The following is a 24,118-nucleotide window of genomic DNA, read 5'->3' on the forward strand; positions in this document are numbered from 1 at the left end:
GATGACCTTTTGGAGAAAAAGAAAACTGTCAAGCATATCCTTGAAGTCCTTGAAAAATACATTTTTTAAAAGTAATCTGCTTTGGTAAGGCAAACCCCAGTAAAACTCTAAAGTTAACAGAAGCATTGATTTTACTACATATTTCCTCAATTCTTGAAATCTTTTTATGTTCTTGTAAGCAAGCATGTTATATTATTATCCCTTCTTAAAACCTAGGAAATTAACAGTTTGGTATGCTTCAACACCTGAAATTAAGTTGTGTATCATCAGACGATTATTACCTACTGACTTTCAGCAAAGTAATTGTTTATTTCTTACTGCTTATCCAATAATTATAGTGTTAGTAAGACTTTTAAAATTTGGCTTTTTTCAATTCTTCATCTTCCAAAGAAAAAGATACATTTTTAAAATAAAATGACTCACTGGATCTATATTGTCAAAATCTTTATAGATAATTTTTTGTTCACAGATCATTGACCCAATAAACTGGAGTAATTACATTCATTGGAGTCTATTAGATGCCAGACATGTGTGGTAATGACTCAATTCAGCTCTCAAAGTGAAGGCACAAATGGTCAGTCGACTTGTAAAGATCAATTATATGGTGGACTGAAGCAAACATGTCAAGTAAGTGCATATCAAAAACAATGTGCAGTCCTTCAAGTATGAAGATGAAGTATTGACTTCTATACTCTGCTAATTTTCCAGTTCTACCTCTACCTTCTCATCTTATGTTTCTTCTGTCTAAAAGCACAAATTTTTTAGCAAACCAACTGAAATAAACATTTAGTACTTTGTTATGACTAAAGGAGACTAGCAACTGAGGTTATTTTATTCATGACTGTGGCCTGAGTTAAGGATATATCTATGGTATCATTAGAAGGTATAAAGAATATGGAAAGGTATGGTGAGATAGGATTTGTGTTTCATTCTGAGCGGCATCAAAACAATTTTTAAAGATCTTCTGTTGAGAGATAAAGACAAATTTCTCTAAGCCCTGAAGATACCTGTATTAGTAAAACAAATGCACATTAAGTCACAAGAGTATTACTTCCTGTTCTGTTTTTATTCATCAAATTATGAGACCTTCTTTTCCCTTCAGACACCTTTTGGCTACTAACAGAAGTTGTTTAGGACATATTGCCAGCTATTCTTCTTAAAATGCTCTGTCCTGTATTAATCAACTTGAATTCAAATTATTCCTCTTGGGACATTATCTTTAGTGATTTCATATTGTTGATATAATAGCTCTTGTCCTACTGCTACATAATGTTCCACAATAATACCCTTGGGATTTCTCTCTCTTTCTCTCTTTCACTTTTTTCAATTTATGGCTTTCCCTCAGCTTTATTGAGGTATAATTGAAATATAAGACTATATTTATTTAAAGTTTATAACATGAAGATTTAATACATATACATATAGTGAAAAAATTTTTACCACTTAATTAACACATTCATCACCTCATATAGTTACCTTTATTATGTATGTGTGATAAGACTGCCTAAGATCTGTCCTCTTAGCAAATTTCAAGTATGCAGTACAGTATTATTCACTGCAGCCACCAATCCCCAGAATTTATTCATCTTATAACTGGAAGTTTGCAACCATTGACCGCATATATCTGTTTTCCCCATTCCCTAGCTGTTGTATAATCTCACTCATAAGTAGAATCTGAAATGGAAAAATAAAAGTTGGGGCAGCCCCGGTGGCGCAGCAGTTTAGCGCTGCCTGCAGCCCAGGGTGTGATCCTGGAGACCCTGGATCCAGTCCCATGTCGGGCTCCCTGCATGGAGCCTGTGTCTCTGCCTCTCTCTCTCTGTGTCTCTATGAATAAATAAATAAAATCTTTAAAAAATAAAAGTTGAACTCATGTAAACAGAGTAAATAATAAAGTGGTGGTAGTTGACGTTGGACTTTCCACATTGAAATGTTTGATGATCTTTTAAGGACAGGGATCATATGCACATATCTTGTGAACTATTGTATTCCCAATGACAGATACTATATTTGTACATTATTGTTTTTAAAGATTTTATTTATTTATTCATGAAAGACACAGAGAGACAGAGAGACACAGGCAGAGGGAGAAGCAGGCTCCATGCAGGGAGCCTGACATGGGACTCGATCCTAGGTCTCCAGGATCAGGCCCTGGGCTGAAGATGGCACTAAACCGCTGAACCACCCAGGCTGCTCTGTACATTATTTTTTGAATCAATATTCTATACATTCTGTTCTTATTAATACTAGAAGAGAATATGTATCTTTTTACCCCATTTGTGTTATATTTAGGCATCTGAATTCAAACTATCCTATTAGATTCTATGTTAATTAAAAACACCTAAGATCTATACCACATTACTTATTTTTCTTTTTCCAGTGTTCCATTCCTAGGCCTTTGGCATAAATACCATTATTTGATCTGAAACATTCATTCTGAGTACAAGAGAAAGATATTTGTTTTAAATTATTCCTAATAATGATGAAATATACGTTGTACAACCCATTGTACAATCCAATGTACAACCTTGTACGTTCCCAGAGAGAGCACACCATTTCCTTCATGGAGCTAAAAAGAGAGTTTGATGCAGCTCACATTTATAAAATGAAAACAAATCTCTAGTTAAAATTTCATAAAGATTCTTGGACCTTAGAATATCAGTGATCATGGGAGCCAAGAGGCCTACTGCATTTTAGTTTGGGGCCTCTTAAGAAAAATATTAAAAGTATGTCTTCATGATGTAATTATTTAACATTGTCCTAGTCCATAAAATATTCATTTATTTTTAAATTTACTATTTATTAATCCAATGACTTACAAAACAATGAGTTATACTGCTTGATAGAACAGACCTAAATTTAAATGCTACTTACCACAATTTTACTATATGGAAATAGAGATAAGAGTGGATAATGGCTAATAAATTGAAAAATGTAAGTCTTAATATTGCCCTTACAAAACTATAAAGTTGATATATAGGATTTGATATGCATATAAGCATTGGGAAACTAAGAAGAGATTAAATATTTCTTTCTCATTTTTCTGATCCTGCTTTAATTCTAATGAGAAGTGACCTCATTTTCCCTTAAAATTTTTTTTTTTACCTTTATTTAACATCTTCAGGTTAATTACTTGGTGTTTTAGCAGTCTCAATGATGGCCAGTGAGGCTCTACTTTGTTGTAGCTGATTTTTATTATGGATAGGCCAATTTTTGAAATATTTAATGTACTTCAAATCATTACATCTTAACTGTTTTTGGTGTCCAAAATATCTCATCTTTTACCCCATTTGAGCCACTTTAAGCCGGCTCCTAGATTCTATTGATAAAAATCCCATAGTCTTCATGTCCCATCTTTCATATTTTCTGTTCCAAACCTAGAATTAGCCACTTTTTTTTTCTAGTGGGAAGTGGTACTTATAGAAACTTAGAGCCCAGGGATTCTCATTCTTTTAATTGTTATAGTTTTTAAGATTTCTCAGTGCAGGAACGCCTGGGTGGCTCAGTGGTTGAGCATCTGCCTTCAGCTCAGGGTGTGATCCCAGAGTGCTGGGATCGAGTTCCACATCAGGCTCCCTGCATGGAGCCTGCTTCTCCCTCTTCCTATGTCTCTGCGTCTCTCTCTGTGTCTCTCATGAATAAATAAATAAAATCTTAAAAACAAACAAATAAACAAATAAATACATAAATGTAAAAAAAAGATTTCTCAGTGCTCAGAGTTAAAATTACATAATTTTTAAAAGTTAAAAAATAAGCCATATGTTCATAATACTATCACCATTCAAATCAGAGGCTATTAGGTTTTAATTAACTTTCTAGATTTCATGCCTTGATCTCTTTTCTTGTATACTGAAAATCTTGGTTCCTAATGACTTGGGCATAATTACTTACTTGCTTTTTTTGTGTTGTATACATACAATAATTTAAAATAATAATTTCCCGTAATTTCTAACAATAAGATTAACACATCCAATTTAAAATTATTTTGGCGTTTTTCTCCTTTGGATATATCCAAGTGAGAAGTAAAATTTTAACTATAGGCATAACCTGTCAACTCTGCCATCTTCTTCAAATTGTTAGAATTCTCCTTGTTTCTTAATATCCTTTTTATAGAGTATATGTGTTTCAATACATACTCTTTTAATTTAATGATTTTAGCTGAATACCTACAAATTAAAAAAAAATAGATTCCCTGATCCAAAAAAGGCAATATATATGTAGAAATCTTTGAACTATGTTGAAAACAAAATCACAGAAGTTTGGATCTATTATTTTTGAAAAGCATAGGGAGTTTCAACAAGAGCATCTGAGATGTTGTTAGCTCTAAGGCAGCCCAGGGTCACACTCTGTGAGAGTTATCTGACGTTTTGTATTTGTTCTCAGTGTGTTTGTTCAATGCTTTTTTATTTAGTCCTTGTTTTTAATATCTCTTGAACCATATTTGAACTCAAAAACATTGAGAAGATGTGTTGAATAAATGCAAATGAGAACATAATAGTCTTAATAAAGAAGCACATAGCAAAACAATAACATGAATGTTGAATATGCCAATTACCACAGTGCATACTATCATAAAGAGTGAACAAGAAGCTCTGTAGATAGTATTTGATAGTAAAATGCAGAGTACAAAAGGAACACCTAATTATGTGCTAGAAAACCTTGTGAAATAACTAGTAAAATGGATGAAGAATCTGAGTGATAGTAACATCCCTTCCTTCATTTGTTGATCCAGCTGAAGGTAATGACCTTGCTTGCAAAGCTGATGATGGAGTTTGTGAAGAAGAGTCATGAGTCAGCAAAGAAGTTGATATTAAAAACAAGCCTTATATGGTTGAATAAATTCATGAGTTGTGTCATGGTCTGTAACAAAAATGGCAAAGGGAACAACATAGTTGACATTGAAGTAATTTGTATATAACTGTCTCATTTTGTAAAACTGTATTGATGAATGAGAACCAATCAATGAATATTTTCTAGGTATATGAAGTAAATTTGAAAAGCACAGTCCATTTTGTGTATTCCTTTTACAGCAGAAGAAGTGACTGGTCTCAAAGAATTAAAAGACAGACTGACTTTCATGTTCAGGGTAATTGTAAGATGCTGAGTTAAAAATCTTTTAAGTGTAATGTTATAAAAACTTCTAGGTACTCAAAGAAATGATCAAAAGAATCACCAATCATCTGGAGTTGACATTACAAAGTTAGGGTGAAGAAACAGGACTTTCTTGTCTAAGTAAAATATATTTTTTCCCATCATAATGTATTACAAAGCAAGCATATCACAAAGGAGGCCCTGGGCAACAATGACAGTCCTCTTATGCATATGGCCAATCTTGTTCAGAATAGGTAAAAAAAATTCCTAAAATTTTCACTACTCTGAATATGCCATTAAAATCCATGGGCCATAGGTTTATTATAGCTTTCAAGGCATGTCTGCTTATTGCTTATACTCTTTCTTCCAGTATGTATATTCCAACCAATAAGGTTCATTGGGAGGCTTGGAAGAGTCTTGGCTTATAAACAAATCTCTAGAGTTAATTGTGAAAATTCAGTAAAGATTTTCTCCACGAATAATGAATGTTGTGTAGATGAAACAATCCCTATATACTGTTCCTTTTTCCAAGACTAAAAAGATTGTAAACACAGAAAAACGTTCTTGAAAATGAACCTGGGTTTGAAGAAATTGATGAAAAAGATGTCGGCAAGCTTGAAAGTTAATCTCTAGGCAAATAAAAACTATTAAATTTGTTCAGTCAGAACACGATGAGAATAAAGCGAATAGGGGGCAATCAAAACATCAATAATTAAAAAAGAATGTATGAATCTTCTTCTACAATTATGATGCATTGGATATGGCTGTGAGGCATGAGGTAGATGCCAGTAATGACTTATGTTTCTAACTTGAGTATTCAGACTGGTGATGAGACAGAGTTGGAAGGATATAACATTTGTTATGAATATGATTTTTAGCCACATTGAATTATAACTTTCTTCTTATTATCTACCTATTATAATTGACTATACAGTGTTGAAGGTCCATAAGAGTTCAAATAGAAATTAAGTAAAATCAACAAAGCATTTCACTGATTAACATTAAAAAATAAAATTACATTGGGGCACATGGGTGGTTCAGTAAGTTAGGCATTTGACTCTTGATTTTGGCTCCAGTAATGATCTCAGGGTCATGAGATCAATCCCTGCATTGAGCTCCATACTCTCTCTTCATCTCCTTCTGCCCTTCACCACGACCCTTTCTAAAAAAACAAACAAACAAACAAACAAAATTAAATAAAATTATAGGAAAATTTGTGGTGATCTAAGGAATTTCTGTAGAATGAGAAAAAAAGAGGTCATAGGACAATATACACAATATCAACTTTTAAGGCTCAGAAAGAAAAGTAAACCCACGGGACACCAGCATTGGGGGGTGGAGCTCAGGCCATTAAGCATCTGCCTTCCACTCAAGTGATTATCTCAGCATCCTGGGATAAAGCCCCACATCTACTTCTCCCTCTCTCTCTGCTTTTCCTTCCTGCTTGTTCTCTTTTTCTTTCTCAAAGAAAAAGAAATCTAAAAAAGAAAGAAAGAAAGAAAGAAAGAAAGAAAGAAAGAAAGAAAGAAAAAGGAAAATAAGCCCACAAAGGAAATTAGAGAGATGAGATAGAAGTTTAAGAAGAAAAGAAAACAATACTAGAGATGGAGTTACATGGAAGCTTTTACGAACTAAATGTTTGTGTCTCCCTCCCTGCCTCCTTAACCATAATTTTTATGTTGAAACTCTCAATGTGATGATGTTAGGAAGTAGGGCCTTTGGTAGGTGATTAGGTCATAAGGGTGGAGTCTTCATGAATAGGATAGTGTCCTCATAAAAGAGACCTCAAGTTCTTTCACCTCTCTTCTATATAAGGGTAAAAGAAGAAGATGGACACTTGCAAATCAGGAAGTAGGCCCTTTCCAGACACCCAATCTGCTGGCTCTTTGATTTTGTATTTCCCAGCCTCCAGAATTTTAGGAAATACATTTCTGTTGTTTATAAGCAACCCAATCTATGGTATTCTGTTATACCAGCTCAAATAGACTAAGACAGAAGGCAAAAAGACTGTGGACCAATCAACCATTTCAAGGGATGCCATGAGACTAGGCCTGAAGGACTGAGGAACATGCAATTTATTGATATGTGACCTCAGCAAAGGCATTTTTAATACAGTGAAAGAAACATGATTTTCAAAGTGTTTATAATCTAGTTCCAGTATTTTTATGGTTTATCACCCATTATTTCCTTACAAAAAATTCTATTCTAAAGAAACTGATACAAATCAAGATACCTAGATGAAGGCATAAATCAGTGTATTTTGGACATGCTTTACCATTTATCATTCAAGAGTCATGCATGAGTGATAAATGACATACCCTTCTTTTTTCTTTGCCTATCAAAAACCTACCCATTCTTCAAAATATAGCTCAGTGTTGCTTTTTGCATGATACATTCCTTACCTACAAACTCAAAAGCGTTCTCATCTTTTTCTGAAAAACCTACAAACATTAATTTTCATAAGTTCAAGATATAAAATACATTTGCTATATGGTATTTATCTCTTCCCTAATATTTTAAGAACAGAAAAAAATATTACATATAAAAAATAAACTATTGCTCTATAGTTTTTGACTACTCGATAGTGTTTTTCAGTATCTTAGAATTGCAGTATTAAGCTATTTATTGATTGCTAATGACCATATCCTTTTGATAATATACTCTCATTCAACACAAAAATTTAAGGAAGAAGCATTTTACATAATATTGTGACATATTCTTGATCTTACTTTTACTTTTTCATAACTTAAAAATGTTGGAGATTAGTTTCTTTTTAAGTTATTATTTATTTATTTGACAGAAAGAGAGAGAGAGAGCACAAACAGGGAGAGCAAGAGAGGGAAGCAGGATCTCCACTGAACAGGGAGCCCTATGTGGGGTTCCATCCTAAGACCGTGGGATCATGACCTGAGCTGAAGTCAGATGCTTAATGGACTGAGCCACCCGGGCGCCCTTAATGCCAGCTTTTTTTTTATTGATAAATATTATAGTAGATCATAAAATCTATGCAACTTTGAGGCTAAGATCTTTTTTTTAAGATTTTATTTATTTATTCATTAGAGACAAAGAGAGATGCAGAGACACAAGCAGAGAAAGAGGCAAGCCCCTTACAGGGAGCCCAATGTGGGACTCGATACCAGGACCCCAGGATCATGTCCTGAACTAAAGGCAGATGCTCAACCTCCTGAACCACCCAGGCGTCCCCAGGCTATGATCTTATCAAACAAGATGGCTGTATGAAATTATAAAAAAACATGTAAATAACAAAATCCCTTATATATTAGGTGATTCACATTATACGAACAAAACCAATCCATAGTTTGGACACTCCAAGTCTTTATGTTGGACCATCAATATATATCTCATGTAAGGACAGAGCCTGGAGGGAAAAGAAAAATAAGAAATGGGATGATAGACTTCCCCAGAAGTATATTCTATAAACAACAAGCCAAAGCTTTCAATTTCTTAAGAAAATTGAGTTTCGTTCCACTTTTAAAAGCATTTTAAATAATAAACTAGTATTTCGTAAAATGTCTTCATCTTTTTTATAATGAAGTGTTGCAATAGTGAATGTATTACATTTAAGGTATTTATCTGCCATATGATACTGAATATATGATTGATGTGTGTGTATGCATATTTGTATGAGTCTGTGAGTATATACTAAACCAATAAGAACTAAAGTTGAATATGAAATTTTGTAAGTTTTCTTTCAAAATCTCACAAAGTACATATTAGTGATTATGTTTGATTTAGAGTCTGCATTAGGACATACACCATGTTTAATGTTTTTTAGAGAGATAATACCCTCTTAGTGGCTAAGTAAAATAAATTTCAAATTCTGGATAGTTTTGTTTTCAACTTGAGATGCTCAAATCTTCTTTAAAACCTAGTCCCCCCCCGAAAAAAAAAAAAAAAAAAAAAAAAACCTAGTCCCTCGGGACACCTGGGTGGCTCAGTGATTTGGCACCTGCTTTTGGCCCAGGGTGTGACCCTGGAGACCAGGGATTGAGTCCCATGTCGGGCTCCTGCATTGGAGCCTGCTTCTCCCTCTGTCTATGTCTCTGCCTCTCTCTCTCTGTCTCTCATGAATAAATAAATAAAATCTTAAAAAAAAAAAAACAAATCAAAACAACAACAACAAATCTAGTCTGTTTTGTCTTAATAATTGCATTATTTCTTTAGGTTGCTAGTTGAGTTTGGCTACTGGCCAAAAGCACTGGCGAAAAGGCTTCAAGATAATGAGGACTGAGTATTTTTTTTACTCCCCCAGCTTTCTCTGTCCTGGATTTCCTAGGCTGGTTGCCTTCTTTAACCAAAGGACAAAGTTCCAGTGGGAAGCGGAGAGCTCACACATCCTCTCTTCAGGTTCAGAAAATCACTCTATGCTTTTGCCTTTTTAAAAAAATCTGGATGAAGATAAAAACCTCCCAATCTTGCTAGCTCCCCACATACTGTGCTATCTCTTGCTATTTCTCTATACCCTGCACACACCTTTGTATATACTCCTTTTGAATATTTTTCAATTTTCTCTTTCAAGTGTGCTGTCTTTTTCCTGCTGAGACCCAAGGTGGTACATAGTTGCTACTTACACACACACACACACACACACCCTAACGTGGAATGAAAGGATGGGCCAAAAACTGAATGAGTACATAATTGGTTTCCACTAGACCAAGGATGGAATTTCAGCATGACCTCAAGAACGTTAGATCCGGAGTTTAGGTATCATTAGAATGTCTTCAGGAGTCTTTCAGTTCAAGTATGCTTCAACCTTCTCCATTGTTTCAGGCTAACTTTGGGAGGAAATACTGTTATGGATCTATACTCTGTGAAGTTGCCATCAGCTGGATCTTGATATTTCCAGTTCTGAATCAAAATTGCTGTAGAGTTTTCTTGTCCCTGAAAAGTTGAGAGAAGTTGGAACCCTGTACAATAATGAACATCCATCTAAAGTAGCTGGAGTCTGAAAATTAAAGTGGCCACTATATATTGAGGTATTAATCCTTAGAGCGGTATATGGCAAAAAAAAACCCACATAAATTTGGCAAGCAGACATACGAATTTCTCCAGTAATTTAAAAAGATTACAAATTATATAGATTAGAAATTTGGAAGTTTTGTCAAATTTTTGACATTTGTACATTTTTCGTAAGGAAAAAATTCTAACTTTAATGCTTATTAGCAGCTTGTTGGCATTACTTCCTAAATAATTCCTCCACGTTTTCTTTTTTCTGTCTGCTAACATAAAGTTTAGAGATGAAATGAGAAGCCTAGCACACAAGATAACTTGAATAAATATTTATTTGTGCAAAATAATTATATCCATATAATTTTTCATCATCAAGCACTGTATTTTTAGGAATAGGCATTAAACTCAGAAAATTTAACCAAACAATTTATCATAAAATAACATGGATGTTGAACATATTAAAAGTCAGTATTTGGTATGCCTCATATATAGTACCTTATCAAAAAAATCATCTTCTGAGTTTTCTAATAAACACAATTTACCACACAGTCAGCAATAAATGGAATAATCAATATGAAATTTAAGTTAAATATGAACTGAGATAACATCCGTGAAAGTTGAGTAACTATTTTAAAAGAAGAAAATTGAATTAAAAATATAATTAAATGTCATTCTGAATCCTCAAATGGCACATCTCTACGCTATATGTAATTAGAATCTTCTGAAATCTTTTGTAGGAAAATGTAGATAAATTAACAACAAGTTGTTTCTATGATAAGGTAAATTGGGAATATATCTTCCTATGTGAATGGGGAAGGTAATGCTAAAATACATACATATGCAAAACATACATATTCTTATGTCATGTTTGCAGAAAAATATAAGTATTAGAGGGATGCCTGGGTGGCTCAGTGGTTGAGCATCTGCCTTCAGCTCAGGTCATGATCCCAGGGTCCTGGGATCAAGTCCCTCATCGGGCTGTCTGTGGGAAGCCTGCTTCTCTCACTCCCTATGTCTCTGCCTCTCTGTGTGTCTCAAATAAATAAATAAATAAATAAATAAATAAATAACATCTTAAAAAAGAAAAAATATCAATATTTTGGAGTCATAATTTGATGATAATTCTATACAAATAATTGGTAACATGAATACCAAATTGTAACTTTGAATATGGATTTGAACTAAGATGCATGCTTTAGAATAACAGGAAATAAAATTCCCTAAAATAAATTCCAACCCATTGCACAATCATTACATAGAAGCAGTGACAAAACAATATCATGGGTTTCTAGAATCTACGGTTAGAATGTTTACAGATAGTTTACACATTGCCTATTCAGAATGATTGAGCACTGACCTAGTCAATGGATAACCAATTCACAAAATGTAGACTATCAAAAGCTGGTATTAATTATGTTTGAAGCTGGGACATGCAGGTGAGTTGGCTGTTGAAATGAAATTGTATGTCATCCCATAGTATCTTCTAAAATGTGTATGCATGTACATTAAATCTAAGTTACCTATTAAACCTCAATGTTGGGAAGACAAGTATAAGAAAAGTGATAGTGAGCTGTTGGAGAATTTTAAACTGCATTTTTATTTACTATGTGCCCTATATGGAAATGTCACTATTTTAAATATTTATAGAAGTATTTATTCTTTATTAGTATTATGGAAATTTTACTGAAATACTCAAATTAATGTTCCAACAGAGTATATTTTCAAGGCATATTAAGGGAAAAATATCTTCTTTTTAAAATTCTTCTCTTAAATCTAGAATCTAGGATGTAAGGGAGGAGATTTTAAGGCACAATTGGGAATATACTTAAAATTCTATACGTCATATATTTCTTCCCACAGGATTTAACTTCACACTGGAATAGCTTTATGGATGGATGACCTGTGAAATTACAGAGACCTATTCTTTGTGTTAGTTTAGTGCTCTTGTCTTCGCCACCTTGAAATTCCTTTTTTTTTTTTTTACAATAGACTATGTATATTCATTTAGCACTGAACCCTGCAAATTATGTAATCTATCCTGACTCCATCAGTTCAGAGATATTTTTCTTTACTCACTCATATATCTTGGCTCCAAAAATAGTAACTGGTTATAAGCAGGTATTTAGTAAATATTTGTTAAATTAAACTATGTACTTCAAGCCCCGATAAAAGTCTCCAACTACATGACAATGTGCTAATCTACACCCTCACCATTTCTAGGTCTATTTTAATAACATGACTTTCTTTTCCTCAAAATAAAGAAGGGGTGGATGAGTGTATTATCTTCAAAACAATTGATCCTTCCTTGTACATTAAAATCTGGAAATGAAAAATATCCTGTTTTGAGTTATAGAATTGAAAAATACAGTCTTCTTATTTAGAGAAGAGAATTCTTTTAATTTAGTTCAACAATGCAATAAAGCTTTAGAAACATTATCTCATTCTGTCTTCTTACATGATTTATGTTTTAATTGGTGGCTGTGTACTTGCGTTTTCCAGGATCACACATCAGATTTAATCTTTATTCTCTCTCTCTCTTTTTTTTTAAAGATTTTATTTCTTTATTCATGAGAGAGAGAGAGAGAGAGAGGCAGAGACACAGGCAGAGGGAGAAGCAGGCTTCACGCAGGGAGCCTGACGTGAGACTCGATCCTGGGACTCCAGGATCACGCCCTGGGCTGAAGGCGGCGCTAAACCAATGAGCCACTCGGGCTGCCTCTTTATTCTCTTTTTAACTCTCTTTGACAGTTTCCTCATACTCAAGAACTTGGCTAGCTATTTTTAATACTGCCAATAATTTGTAACCTCCCCAATGAACTCTAGGCACATACATAAACATTCTACTAAAGTACTTGTTAGATGTTTCATAGACACCCAGTTCTCAGAAATCCAAGCTTTATTTATTATCCCTTGTACTGTCTGACCCTATTAAACATACATATAGCCCCACAGAATTTTGTTCTGGATTATATAAACATCTATCAATCAATTGGTGTCAATTTGATATCACAGTCTTGTTACTTTCCCAAAACAAAAATTTGAAATTGAAAATTGAAATTTTCAACTGAAAAAATTAAAGTAGAAAATATTTCAGATTCATAATTATACCCAGCATGATTCTTAAGCTTAAATATTTACTGTTGCAGAATCCCCAAATACTATAGTATTTGGTTTGAAGTATCAAGGATGATTAAATCTAGAGTCTTTTATCTTTGTTTTTGCTTATTATTTATCTGATTAATAAATAATACTTATCTTTGGACAGACTATATAACTCTAAAGAATAAGGCATAAAATCTCATGTAAAGGATAACCTTACATGTTTCTCTGACCAAGAGGAAAAAACAGAGTACAGATTTACCTTTCCACATGAAACAACTAACTTGTTAAATGCAAAATACTATGCTTTCAAATCTTTTTAAAAGCTAAGTGACTGCTTACAGTAAAATACATACCTACATACATACAATTTTTGTGTGACTAATAAAAAAAACAGAGATAAAATGTCTGAGAACAAATGGCAGAAAAACCATGAGAGGATGGACATATTCTGCTCTAAGTTTTTAGTACTATTTGTGGAGTGGTGTAATATATATTGAAAGTAGAATGAATTGATTTAAAAATATATACTAGAAAATTTAAGGAATCACTAAAAGAGCAAAACAATTTCTGGTAAATAGTGAAAAAAAATGAATCAAAATGGTATCATGAAAAAATATTCAATAATCTAAAGGAATTGGTAAAGAGGACAAAGAAAAACAGAGGTCAAATAAATAATAAGAGATACGACATTAGATTTAATTCGTCATATAATTATTCATATGAATAATTGAGTATGAATTATCCATTCATAGTCAAATACAACTGGTCTCAAATCCCCAACTAAAAGACAAAGACTATCATATTAAATAAAAACGCAAGACTTGATTATGTGCTGTTTACAAAAACAAGGAAACAAACAAGAAAAACCCCAAAATATTTAAATATAAAGATACTGATAGGTTATAATTTAAAGTATGGAAAAAGATAAATCGTACTCTTATCAAAAGCAAGTTGGAGTATCTATATTCTTTTTTTTAGTATCTATATATTTTTATTAAAAGTAAATTGGAGGGTGCCTGGGGGGCTTCATCAGTTAAGCATCTGCCTTTGGCTCATGTCATGATCCCAGGGTCCTGGGATCAAGCCCCGTATCTGCTCTAAGGAGAGAGCCTGCTTCTCCCTCCCTCTCTCTTCCCCTCTCACGCTCAATCACTATCTCTTTCTTTCTCTCTATCAAATAAATAAATAAATAAATAAATAAATAAATAAATAAATAGCAGATCTTTAGGAAAAAAAAAATTGGAGTGGCTCAGACAATGAAAAGCTGGAAATTGAAATAAAAGAAACTATTTACAATAGTATAACAATGTGGAAGTCTTAGGAATATATTTAACAAATATGTAAGTATATATTTGAGCAAAGGCATAACTTTTACATTGACTACTACAAAACAAATGTTGCTGATAGAAGTGAAAGACCTAAATAAATGAAGAGATATACTATGTTAATGGCTCAGAAGACTCAATATAATTAAAATGCTAATTCTTTCAAAATTGACCCATATATTCAAGTCAACCCAGTTAAAATACAAGCAGGCTTATTTATAATGTTAAAAAGCTAATATGCATATAGAAGAGCCATGTATCTGAAGTAGTTAAAGCAATGCTAAAAAGATTAATAACATTTTAGAACTTAAAGTACCTTAACCTCAACACTTCTTATATAGCTACAGTTATAAAGTTTTTGTGATATTGTACTAAAAATAGACACATAAATTAGTCGAACACAATAGTCCCACACGTATATCAGCAATTGGTTTTTGATAAATATGCTGAGGTGATTCAATTTGAAAATGATAAATCGGTCAGCAAATGGTACTGGAACATTGGATAGCCTTATGCAATACCAAAAAAATAACAAAAACAAAAACAAAAAACCCAACAACTTGGTACTTACCTTATACCATATTCAAAATTTAATTAGGCTTTTTATGTTATATCCATATCTGTATTTATGTCTTACTTGCTTTGCTTTCAAGTGTATCATGGCAAATGTTCAGGGATTTTTGATAATAACGTGCTAGGATTTAGCGAAAAAGAAAAGAAAACAAAAAACCTTTTGAGTTTGCCCTAGGATAAATAAAATTTAATTCAGAAAAAATAAACATAAATGTATCATCAATATAAATGCAAGAATAAAAAATATCTAGGCAAAAATTAGGAAAAAGTTATGATTTTAGCTTTGGTAAATAATTTTAAAATATGATTTAAAATGTGAACAATAACAGAAAAAAACCAATGAATTGAATTTCATCAAAAAATGAGAAGGTAAGAGACAGACTGTGTCCCTTTTGCAAAACACATTTGAAACAAAAAGATCGTATGTAGAATATGTAAGGAATTATTGTAACTTAATCATTAGAAAGCAAACAACCAATTTTATTAAATGAACAAAAGATTTGAATCACAAAGGAAAATATATTGATTGCAAATAATCAGTTACATGCAAAGGTGTCACCATGATTAGTCAAAAAAGAGTTGTAAATTAAAACCACGATTAGATTCCACTACACACATATTTGAATGACTAAACCTAAAATGATTGATCATACCAAGTATAGGCAAAACAGGCATATTAGCGTTTCCATGCACTGCTGGTGGGAATTCAAACTGATAAGATTGCTTCAGAAACGTCCTGGCATTCCATACCCAGGTATTTACCCAAGATAAATAAAAGCATATGCCCACACAAAAAGTTGTGCAAAAATGTTCATACAGGTTTGTATGTATAATGCAAATACTGGAAGTAGCCCAAAAAATCCATTAATAGATGAATGGATAAGCGAATTTTGGAGTGTTAATACTAGTGGATGCTGCTCAGCAATTAAAGGGATGAAATATTGAACATATGCAACAATATGAATGTATCTCAGAAGAAGTATGCCGAGTGAAAGGAGGGACAAAAGAGTCAATTCTTTATTATTCCGTTTATATACGCTTCTAGAAATAAAGATTTGTTTTTTAACAAAAGAAAGTATAACAGTGGCTGCCTAGGGATGGGGGAGTGCTTGAGAAGAAAGCAATTTGGAAAAATTATAAACAGGCATGAGGAAAGATTTGGAGTGTATGTCTATGTCCATTGTCTTGATTTGTTGTGTTTTCATGGGTGAATCTAATGTCAAAATTTATGAATTAGAGTCTGCTTCTCCCTCTGCCTGTGTCTCTGCCTCTCTCTCTCTGTGTGTGTGACTATCATAAATAAATTAAAAAAAAATTTATGAATTAGTTCACTTTTAACTATGTGTAGTTTAATCACATGTTAATTATTCAACAAAAGATTTGAAAATGTCTGTAGCTAATTGAGGCTAGATTATTAAGCTTGGGAGAATGCTCTCAAAGAATACTTTTATCATACACTATTCATACAGACATGTGAGATCTCACTAACTTCATATATGAGAATGGTATGCTTTAAAATGGGAATTTGCTTTTATTTATTTACAAATAGCATTTTAAATGGTTTATTTGGAACCTAACTCAGCTGCATTTTTCCAAGAATTTTTCCCACCCTGAGATGTGACCCCTGAGAACCGTGACCCTTAATCATTAGCCGTACCTGAAGGTAAGAGGGTTAGGCACCTGATCCAAATGGTGTCAAAAAGAAGCTTTGTCTTCTAAAATTGTATTTGGGATTGTGAAACATTAGTGCTTCTCTCTGAATGCTAGATTTGCAAGGCTCCCATATACAGCCATGCACACAGAGAATTGGAGAAAGCTAGCTTGAAGAGAAACAGAAGGGAGGATATGCTCAGAGAGGACCTGCAATAGGATGTCATTCACCATTGTAAAGAGGACCAAGTCACATCTGCCTTAGGATGTAATTGCTTTCTAGTTCCTACTCCAGTCTCAGAAGTTTGGACTATATCTCAGTGAACTACTATCACTTATTTCGATATTTTAATAACATATGTCACTTTTCCTCCTTCCCCCTCTTTTTCATTCTTCCTCCTTCTTTCCCTCTATCCTTCTTCTGTTCTTCCTTCTGCCCATTTTCTCTCTACTTTTCTTCCTCTAAGTAATATGTAATAGAATTTCTATTATTTGGAGACAAAAGATTCCAAAAAAAGGCTTAAAAATTTCATGGGGTTCATACCTTTAATTTTGAAAGTCAATTCCTTTTATTTATATGACAAGTAGTAATTACATCTATGTGTGTATATGTACATGTATATACATATTTCATGAAATGCATAATTTCAAGTTTTAGCCATTCTCTGTCTCAATGTCAAATATTGAAATAAGAAATTGCACCATGGATTCAGAACACCGAGACAATCACTAAATAAAACCTCGTAAAAATGACCTGGGAAAGAGAGTTTTTAAAAACACCCATCACACTGAAATATATGTGTTTTGTTCTTTCTCACTAGGTTGTGATGGAAGGAAGGGAGCAATTTGTTTTAAGAAAACTGAAGAGGTGATTTATGTCCATTCTAGACCAGTGTGGTGAATTCGGTCCTCAATATTCATAAACCAGGCTGTGGTCAGTAGCACAACCTGCTTGACAAACTTTGAGGAAGCTGAAGAGGCCAATGTTCGACACTTTTTGTTGCAGAGAACTGATTTAGTCTTTGCTTTTCTTAGCAGGTGTTGACACTATCATTTTTATTAGGAATTTGATGAAAACATATTGGATGACCTTTCATACATGCTGATGTATGGCCTTTTTCCAAGCCTTTTTCCCTTTCTCCCCAAACAGGATTTGAGGAGCTATAAGCTACCGCCCAATTTCAGCTTTCTCTTTTATGGATCTGTCCCTGAGGCTACATGACAGTTTTGCTGAAATTGAGCCAATGCATCTCAGATGATCACACACAGGGTGGTCTGTCTGCTGCTTTCACTTTCCAAACATCCGTGACTATGTGAAATTGTTTTGTGTTGTGCTAAGAGTACCTTCTGCCCAAATGCCTGTGGCTTCCCTATCTCACCTTATCCTTCAACAGCTGTTTGGGATTCTCTCCTACTGTCATTGCCACCTTTACCGTGAGAAAAATCCCCACAATTGAAGATTCTTTCTTCTAATCCTGCTTGCTGAGTGATTCAGCTGAAGGGCATGAGCCTCATCATTTTTTTCATCTTTCTATTCCTTGTATCTTGCAAAAACGTGACGTTTGGTACAAAAAGAAGTACAAAATAATGCTTGATATATTTTAATGAATTCTTGATTTGGGGTATAGAGGGGGAGGAATAATTTTTCTTCCCAACTTCTTTTCTATCTCTCAGAATTTCCTGGTGAAGAGCAAGGATGATTTAGGATTCATTGAGATTTAAAAGGCCAATTCTATCTATGTATGTTTCATGATTACCTGGTTCATGTCTGAGCAAGTTGGTAGACTATAAACATGAATGAACTAGAATGTACTAAAAAAAAAACAAAAACAAAAACAAAAAAACCCGGCATACTAATTCTTTGAGACAACGTGATCAACTTAACAAAGATTTGGAAGTTAGAAGACCCAAATTTCAAATCAGATTCTGACAACAATCAGTTTTGTCTTGGGGATCTCTGGGTGGCTCAACAGTTTGGCCCCTGCCTTCGGCCCAGAGCGTGATCCTGGAGTCCCCGGATCGAGTCCCACATCGGGCTCCCTGCATGGAGCTTGCTTCTCCCTCTGCCTGTGTCTCTGCCTCTCTCTCTCTCTCTGTGTCTCTCGTGAATAAATAAATAAAATATTTTTAAGAAATCATTTTTGTCTTGATGTACCCTTTTAACATAATTTTGGTATACCCTGTACAATTTAGAATCTTGCCACAAAAACTCCAAATAAAATTTTCTGGGTCCACTTGTCCTTCTTGAATAGTTTCACTTATTCTAACACACACACACACACACACACACACACACACACACACATATTTTCATAAAGAATGCTTATATAGTCTCCATTTAGCCCCTTCGAAAAAACATGCTTTCTGGCATTAGAATGATAGAAAAATTTGCGAAGAACAGATATTAATATGTCCATCCTGAAATAGTCTAATATGTATGTTAATATGCACTAGATTATTAGAATTAATGAAAGCAGCATTATAATGTAAGGAAAGAACATTAAATATGCAGCAAGAATATGAAAGAAACTGACTTCAGAATTTTGGACGTGCTGACTAAAGAGAATGCTATGAAGTTTCCCTGGGGTAGTGAGGTGTTTGTTAGTTTTGAAGAATGAGTTAGAACTGGCCAGGAAGGTGGACAGCATGCCAAGGAGATGCATCATCATATACAAAGATTATCTGTGGCTAGATGAAGCAACTTAAAGATAGTCTGGAGCTCTGGAGCTCCAAAAAAGGAGAGTATGAAGTGTGATGAGGTTGAAAATACAAGTGGAGGCCAAACCTTGCTAGAGTTGAGATCTTCTCACAAGCAATGGAAAGGATTGAAGAATTTTTAGCAAGAAAAGGACTTGATCAGGTTATGTTAATATTAGAGAATACACTGGAAAAGAATAAGAACAAATGCAAAGAGATTACTTGGGAGAGGATATAAGCTAGCCACGTGAGAAGTGCCTATAGCTTTATACAAGAGCAAGGATGTATACCTTTATACAGTGGGGGGAGATTTCCCTACTCTTTCCTCAGTTACCTATTAAATATTATCTATTGAATGGGTTCTAACTAATGGCTTTGAGCAGAAGGGATATGAGCCACTTCTGTTAGTAGCTGATCGAAAAAACATCCAACATGTACCCTCTATGCCCTCACCCTTTTACCAGCGTGATACAGATGCAGTAAGGTCATAGGGAAACACAAAACCATATGACAGAAGGAGACTGCATGAAAGGGAGTCAAGCACAAGCAAGTGTATCACATCTTGGAATATTTTCTGAATGAAATACCTTTTTTAAGTTGATTTGAGCAATTACACATTAGGCAGGTATTTGTTACAGTCATCTAGGTACTCTCAGTAATACAGGTATTTAGTGAATATTATAGAATAGGCAGGACTCAGAAATTGTTCAGTTGGACTTGGCAGGATTCAATTATGTGTGCTGAGAGATTATGGTGAAGGCTCTGGAGTCAGATAACTTAGGCTCATAGCTCATCTCAGCAACTCTCTAATTATGTGACTTTGAGCAAGTTACAAAATCTCTCTATAAATCACTTTAAGTCTTTAAGTTCTGATTACAATTAATAACCCTGGTTATGGAGTGGTGAAAAAGAATACATGAAAGTATATAAATAAATTATTAGGAACATCATCAAGTATATAGAAAGTATACTACACAAGAAGCTAGTATCATTTATATCAATATAGTAATGTTTTATTAATACAACATTGATATATTGGACAGTATTATCAGCATCATTAGAGAGGAATCTGATTAAGAGAAAGGTCACAGGGATATTCTTGGGAGTCTTAAGTTGGATCTGCTTTTAGATAATCAAGCCGAGATGTCAATAGGCAGATGGGACATATGGGTTTGGCACTCAAAGGAAAGGTATAGAACAGAGTATAAGCTAGGAAGTATTTTGTAAGCATTTGATCATTAAAGGCAGGTGTATGGATTTGTATAGGTATAAAGAAGAGAAAAATTAGAGAATAAAGTCTTATGCTGATCTTGAGGAATTAGAGCATTTCATGGAAGGACTAAGAAGGATTACTTTGCAAGGGACCTGAGGCAACAGGCCACAAAGCTAGACAGAGCTATTGTCAGAGAGGCCAAGGAAAGAGTTGTATTAAAGAGAAAGGAAATTCTCAAAGATATTAAATTTTGCTCAGGGGTCAAATAAGGTTAATTACTTGATATTGGTTTACAGACTTGATTTGAACCTCAGTTTTTAGGTTTAAATAATTACTTTCTGATTTTTCCCATTAAAAAACTGACAAATTATTTACTTGCATTTTATTTTTTTCCAGATACATAGTCTTATGATTGTTAGTTTTTAATTTATCCTTTCTTATCTACACCTAGTATTTTATATTTGGTCATTAAATATGATATTGTTTCATTTGGACTTTACTTGAGGCTCCTTTGGGGTACCATTATGATCTGATATTTGCTTAATTTTGTCAAGTTTTAGGGGATCCCTAGATGGTTCAGTGGTTTAGTACCTGCCTTCCTCCCAGGGCATGATCCTGGGGTCCCGGGATCGAGTCCTGCATTAGGCTCCCTGCACGGAGCTGGCTTCTCCCTCCGCCTGTGTCTCTGTCTGTCTATCTCTCTCTCCTTCTCTGTCTCTCATGAATAAGTAAATAAAGTCTTAAAAAAAAGAAAATTAAAAAAAAGCGTCAAGTTTCAAGTGTGCACAATAAGAATAAATATATTCATATTGGTGATGGAAATATACAGCTATTAATCCTAGCTAATTATTATTTATTCAGATCTTCAATAATTTTGCTTATATTTTGTTTGCCAAATCTATCAATTTTTGAGAAACAGATGCTAAAACTTCCAACTACATTCGATGAATTATATTGCTTTTTTTTTTTTTTTTTTTTTTTTTTTTTATGATAGTCACAGAGAGAGAGAGAGAGGCAGAGACATAGGCAGAGGGAGAAGCAGGCTCCATGCACCGGGAGCCCGATGTGGGACTCGATCCTGGGTCTCCAGGATCGCGCCCTGGGCCAAAGGCAGGCGCCAAACCGCTGCGCCACCCAGGCATCCCTATATTGCTTTTTTTTAATATATACTCATGGTCATTGTATTTTATTGAGCAGATCTTTCTTTTACCAGTATTTAAAATCCAACTTTTCCCTGATTATTTTTGTTTCTTTTTTCTCTCGTATCAATTTGTTATCCCAGGTAAAATCCAGCTAGGGTGGGAGGATGAGGCAGTGACTCAGTTCCGACAACTTCTCTCACAAGCTCACATCCACCATCTGATGGCCATTTATTTCCTTCCCATTAGGGGATTCTGCTTAGCAGGGAGCTCTCTGGACTTCTGAATTGATATGTCCTTTGGTTGTGCAGTTCCATGGTGATGGGCTCACGAAGGAGTGTCAAGGGCAGGCTCAGTGACTTTCTTTTCCTTATAAGATCCTCATAAAATCATATTAGTGTTCCCCCATTGAATCCATCCCTCTGACAGCTGGAATTCTATTGCTTGGCATCTCAGTGGTGAAAGAGTGGAACAGGAGGAACTTGGGGTATTGTGAGGGTCCAAAATTTGCACAACAAACAGGCTCCCCTCACAGGTTTTCTCAGAGACAATGGTCCCTCCAACTGCTCTGGCCTGCCATTTTCTGACACTTCGATTTCCCTAGTTTTTTTTTATTTTATTTTATATGAGTATCTCAACTTTGTCAGTCCTCCACCTACAGCATCTCTAGAGTTACACCGGAAAGAAGGAGTCAGCAACCCACATTAGTTTGCCATCTGATTAAAAACCAAAAGTCAATTTTGATATACTGTAGAAATCTAATTCTTCAAACTGACAAATTGATATTTAAATCAGGCTATTGTAATAATCCTCAAGCAGACTGCATTGCAGGTGTCTAAAAATCTTTAAATAACCTCTTCTAACAAGCAGTATGCTGTATATCATCCAAAATGAGAAAGTAAGGATACATGCTTTAAAAAGTGCACATTTAAACTTTTATTCAGGTGAAATATACATAAATATGAGGCTTGGATTCAGATGTTGTCATAGGTTGCTCTTAGGCCTCAGAGTACAGGACTTCACAGTTATTATTTCTGATTCATTCAACCTTATTACTCAAAAAAACAAGCAAACAAAAAAGTAAAACAAGAACAAAAGATAACGAAGAACCTAGACATTTATGGAACTACAAAGATTATTTTCTGACCAGCCCAGTTTTAAAGAGATGTATATAAGACAGCAGTTTGTGATGTCTAACCAAAGACAAATAAAGAGCATGGACTTTAAGAGCAGAATCAGAAAAATCTGAAGCTAAAATGAGAGAGGAGTATGGTAAATGCTAACATCCTTTAAAAAGTCCTTTTTGTGAAGCATGTTATGGAGAAGGAGGAGGAGGAGATGAGGAGGGGAGGGAGGGGATGGGAAAGGAGGAGGAGAAGAACTAGAAAGAAGGGGACTATTGTTGAGACAAATAATATCTCAAGTAAAGATGATATACAAAGAACAAAACAGTCAACTTCAAATGTGGTTTTATATTTTCTATTAAGAACACTGTTTGAAAACTGGAAGGGTCATAATAAACATGAGCAAAGGGAATGAGATTCCCAAGTCTGTGATGAGATAGTTACATTAATTGAGAGCATTTCTCTGGCCCTATATGAATCTCAATTCAGAGCACATGCGCCCGCGCGCACACACACACACACACACACACACACACGCAGACAATACTCAACTAAACTCTGTTTTATCTGATTGAGTAAACTCTGTAGTCCTTGCAGATCAGTAAGATATTTCACAACAGGGAAGACTGATCAGATGGAGAAATCATGATTCCTCATCATTTGGGAGACCAGCAACATTAGCAGTAAGTTGGTTGGTGGGAAGAAGCAATAGGCCTGCCAAACACGTTATCAGTAGAATTTCATTTTTAGGTCAATTTTTAAGTCCAACAACATTTCTTGGATGTCAGTCACAATTTCTATGTTTTTAGGGTTTCAAGTAGAAGTATCACTATCAATAAAGTCAATGACATTTAGCCTTTAAAAATAAAATTTTGTCCCTGACCTCAAATATCTCACAATTTGTGAAGGCAAACAAATGAAAATAAAATAAATGTTTACAATACAGGGAGATCCATAATATATGAATGAAATCTACATAAAATATTTCAAGGTCATCTTTTAAATCTTCTGTATGTAGAGAGGAGACACTAAATTATTTTAAGTACAGAAGTATTTAGAAAGATAACTGGAGCTACTGTGAAAAGTTTGATTGAATTTTACTTTTAGTTTATCCTATAAGATAATGTTTTTTAAACAGGTTTCCACAGAGGCTTTACAGGACTTCAGCAAAACTTGGATTCACTTGTTCTTTTAAAATACGTAGTTAATTCTTGATTATTCTTGACTAGATTA

The sequence above is a fragment of the Canis lupus genome, chromosome 17 (assembly GCF_048164855.1).
Source record: "Canis lupus baileyi chromosome 17, mCanLup2.hap1, whole genome shotgun sequence".
In the NCBI taxonomy this organism is placed as follows: domain Eukaryota; kingdom Metazoa; phylum Chordata; class Mammalia; order Carnivora; family Canidae; genus Canis; species Canis lupus.